Source organism: Penaeus chinensis, chromosome 36, assembly GCF_019202785.1.
Source record: "Penaeus chinensis breed Huanghai No. 1 chromosome 36, ASM1920278v2, whole genome shotgun sequence".
Lineage (NCBI taxonomy): Eukaryota > Metazoa > Arthropoda > Malacostraca > Decapoda > Penaeidae > Penaeus > Penaeus chinensis.
Window position 1 is genome coordinate 19,621,204 of NC_061854.1, and position 5,000 is coordinate 19,626,203.

At 34.5% G+C, this 5,000-nt stretch overlaps 1 protein-coding gene across 1 annotated transcript in view; it reads right to left on the reverse strand.

Moving 5' to 3' along the window:
* LOC125045077 (kinesin-like protein KIN-14I) overlaps window positions 1-5,000 on the reverse strand; it is a 113,021-nt gene that overhangs the window by 63,154 nt on the left and 44,867 nt on the right. The window lies entirely within an intron of this gene.

The following is a 5,000-nucleotide window of genomic DNA, read 5'->3' on the forward strand; positions in this document are numbered from 1 at the left end:
ACACACACACACACACACACACACACACACACACACACACACACACACACACACACACACACACACACCGATTATACCTGCAGACGGCCTAAGGGGGGTAGGATTAACAGTGGATAATGTTGGTAAATTAGGGTAGAATGTGCTGTATTGTTACTATCATTATCTTTTGTTGTTACTATTATCTTTATTATTATCGTATCATTAATTGCTATCAGCCTCTTGTTTGTTCATTGTGCTTCTTTCTATGTTTTGGACTGGGGCTCCAGATGATGATGTATGAAGGAGAAATTATGAACAAAGAATCGAGAATGTAATAAGAATGAATGAATGTGTGTGTGTGTGCTTTAAGAAGGCAATTGAAATACATGCATACACTAATGATACACCAAGCGTTAAAACTTTAAGGGATTTTCAATAGTAATATATCATAGTCAAATCAAATCAAAAGCATCATACGTACGTGTGATACTTTTGTCTATTTGGGCACATCCGTTAGACTATACAAAATCTCCCCCATTCGATTTACGAAAGCTTACCAGATTTAGGTAAGTGTACCTAACATAGAAAACGTGTACCAAAAGTAAAATCAAAGAAAATGTGCACTGTGAGAGGGGTGACTAATATATACTTTCTTGTTAATAAAAACGAGTGCGAACATTCCAAACAACTAAGAGTAAAAATTGATAATGTTCAACAATTACAGACTAATCCTAACATTTACTGTTGACATATCACATTACATCGTAACCAATTAAATAGAATGAATCTGCAATGATATGACGCAAAAAACAGTCGTATGTAATTACCTACGATATTAGCTATTTGCCACACTACTTACTCCTGCGAAAATAACATAATGATGCGAATCTAAAGCACACTTTCACCATCGTATGACACTGGATTATCTTCTCTGATGTAACAAACCCTTTGTCATTGAGTAAACCTTGGACTTCTCTGCACGAGTTCGTATCGTCGGCTATGTATTTTCCTTCTTGATTATAATACGATAAAGTGTAAAAATGTGGTCGAAAAGGACCTTTACGGTATGTGCGTTATGTATTCTGCATACCATGTAAGCATGCGTTTGATAAAGAATGTATTGATATAGGGGTTTCTGGAAATACACATACGAGTAAGTACGTGAGTATATATATTTGTTATACCTGCTTGTTAATGATGTCTATGTCTGCTTGTCTGTGTGTTTTTCTGTGTCCAAGTGTGCCTGATTGTCTGTCAGTCTAAAAAATGAACTTATTTGTATGCAACTGAGAATATATCTTAAAATTTGCAAAATCTTCCGAATCGAAGAAGAGAGACGAGAATAATTATGCAAATTCAGTTAGAGAGCAATCATAAATTTTTGCTTCAAATAAAATGTTTAGTAACATTTTAAATAGTAATAACAGTTTTCTAGGTAAAATAAAGTAAAAAGTAGTTTTTTTAATCTAAAATGTTTTATTTCGATGATCGTTTGTAAACACTCGTGTGCTGTTGCGAAAACAAATCAACATCAAGGCATCAAAGTTCTGGAGCTTCGGGATGCTACAAAAATATGCCTATACTGCATATATTCGTGTACACGTACACGTCTTTGTGTATGAGCGCGTGCATATGTGTGTGTGTGTGTGTGTGTGTGTGTGTGTGTGTGTGTGTGTGTGTGTGTGTGTGTGTGTGTGTGTGTGTGTGTGTGTGTGTGTGTGTGTGCGTACGCGTGTGTGTGTCTGCGCGCGGGTGTGCGTGTGCGCGTGCGTGTGTGTGTGTATTCTAACCTACAGCATGTGCGTGTATTTCACCAAGTTGTTGCATCACGGTTTCATTTTAATGTTGCATCATGCAATCAATCATATGAAATAATTCCCTTCATGATCACCCGCTGCAAAGCAATATAATCATAAGAAAATTGTTACTCATGATGATTAATTGATTAAAAGAAAAAAATCATATTATTTGAAATTATCCACATTTGCATTATCTTAGGCTCATCATTATTGCATCATTATTCTGATCATAATCATCATCGTGTTTGCTGATCTCTGAAATCACACACACACTCACACACACACACATACACACAAACACACACACACACACACACACAACACACAAACACACACACACACACACACACGTACAAAAAAAAAAAAGAGTTGACCTTTGTCCAAACTACTGACGCAGTGGGAACTTTCCAAACCCTATTTCGTTCACCCTGCTCCTTCCCAACACAAGAATGGTTCGAAAAGTTTGCAAAACAATCCCACCTTCTTTGCAACGCACCCCCCCCCCCCCCAAAAAAAAAAAAAAAAAAAAAAAAAAAGACACACAGAATGAGCCCTAGAAACCACTGAAGTAAAAGTGAATGTTTAACAGCACTTCCTCCCACGGTGTAGTCTCAATAGCATTCTTTCCTTCTTGGTTCGTCATGCTCGGTCCAGGCGCTCCACCACACGATCAAAACACAATAAGGTCCAATCTCAAGGTTTTTCCCAATGTGTGGACGGACTTTAGCGACGGCGGACAAGTGCGATTTGGTACGCACGTTGTCTTAGAACTTGGAGAGAAGTCTGTACAATGAGGGTTCCGAGCGCGTCGTGGTTGCTCTGGCCGGGAGAAAAGGAAAGGAATCTAATTTAAGGGAGTTTGTCTCTGGTTCGGAGGTTTAATTGTGTATGGGCGTGCCTGGCTCTGGTTTTCCCTTATCCTTCCTTTTCTTATTCTTTTTCTTTTTTGGTTTTGGTCTTGGTGTTTGGCCTTTTTTTCCTACTTGGTCTATCTTTCTCTTTTCCTTTTTTTTTTTTTCTTCTCCGTTTTACCCTCTTCTTCTCTTCTTTTCCTATCTTCTCCATCTCCCTTTTCTTTCTCATTCCTTGTCCATTACCTTTCCACTATTTTTCCTTCTTCTCCTATTTCTCCTCTTTCTCGTTCATTTTCTCTTCCTGTTCCTCCTTATTCTTCCCCACCTCATCCTCCCCTTTCGATGTTGACTAACGATTGCACAGCCTGGATTTAAAACCTGCACGATTTCACGACTCGACACTTTCAATATTGATGTCTCTCACGGAAGCGGAGGCAGAAGGGTAACAAACAGGCAGCGGCGGGATAGGTCTGCCAAATGCATGCTATGCGTGAACGGACATTCATATACAGTTATATATATATATATATATATATATATATATATATATATATATATATACATACACACATATATATATGTATATATATATATATATATATATATATATATATATATATATATATATACTGTATATGTACATATATACATATGTGTGTGTGTGCGTGTGTGTGTGCTTGTGTGTGTCCATATATTCATTAATATACATTTATATATATATATATATATATATATATACATACACACATATGTATATGTGTGTGTGTGTATGTGTGTGTGTGTGTGTGTGTGTGTGTGTGTGTGTGTGTCGATGTATTAATTTATATATATATATATATTATATATATATTATTGTACATGAATGTATATATGGATACATACATAAACACACACACACACATGTACACACACACACACACACATATATATATATATATATATATATATATTCATTCTATACATTTATATATTTATACATATAAGATATATATCTATATATGTATAACATTTATATACCCACACACACACACAATACATATATATATATATATATATATATATATATATATATATATATATATATATATATATATATGTGTGTGTGTGTGTGTGTGTGTGTGTGTGTGTGTATATTATATATATAATATATACATATACATATATACATACACATACATACATACATAAACACACACACACACACACACATGCACACACACAAATACATATAAGTATGTATACATGTATGTATGTATGTATGTGTATATGTATATATATATGTGTGCGTGTGTCTATACGTGTATAGATATATGTATATATATATATGTATATATATATATATATACGTATACACACACACACACACAAATATATATATATATATGTATATATATCTCCATATACATATATATTTATATATATTTACACACACACACACACACACACACACACACACGTAAGTTTGCATGAATATATATATTTATACATAGATGAATACATACATACATACATACACATAGACACATGCAAACACACACACACACACACACACACACACACACACACACACACACACACACACACACACACACATCTATGTGCGTGCGGGTGTGTTTGGTTTTAAAAATCTCGCCTTTAAAGCATGAATTCTTTCTGCATTACTAACCAGGATTTCCCACGACCAAGCCCGCCCTCCAGCCTACATAAGCCCACGACAGACCCAATCGAACAACAACACAGCACGCATAAATTCCAGTAAAATCGCGCACTTTCCGCCGCGTCTATAGAATCGACAACGGCTTCGATTCTGATCCGGCGCTAAAGGGTTTCGGATCGCGAATTCACGTCGCACACGCGAGCGGTGGTCGATCAAGGAGCCTCTGATGGATGGCCGTAAGACATTCGAATCGCAAGATTATATTTTGTTTTTCTCTTGTCTTATTCTTAGGGATTTTCGTAGTCTTTATTTTTTCACCCTGAAGGCTGAATGACTTCGTGTTTTGTTGCTGTTTGTCTCTTTAATTTGAGTCAAGACAAGTGTCGAAAAAGAAATTGGAAATTAGAAATTAAGGGTACGCAACAGTAAATTATGTAAAAAAATAATAATGATAATAATAGTAATAATAGTAATAATAATAATAATAATAATATAGTAATAATAATAATAATGATAATAATAATAACAAAATAAAAATAATAATGGTAATGATAATGATCATAATAATGATGATAAAGAATGATATTTATAATGCAAATGTTATTGATAATGACAATAATGATAATGATAACATTAATAAGAAAGATAATAATATTAACAGCAACAATAACAACAACAACAATAATAATAATAATAATAATAACAATTATA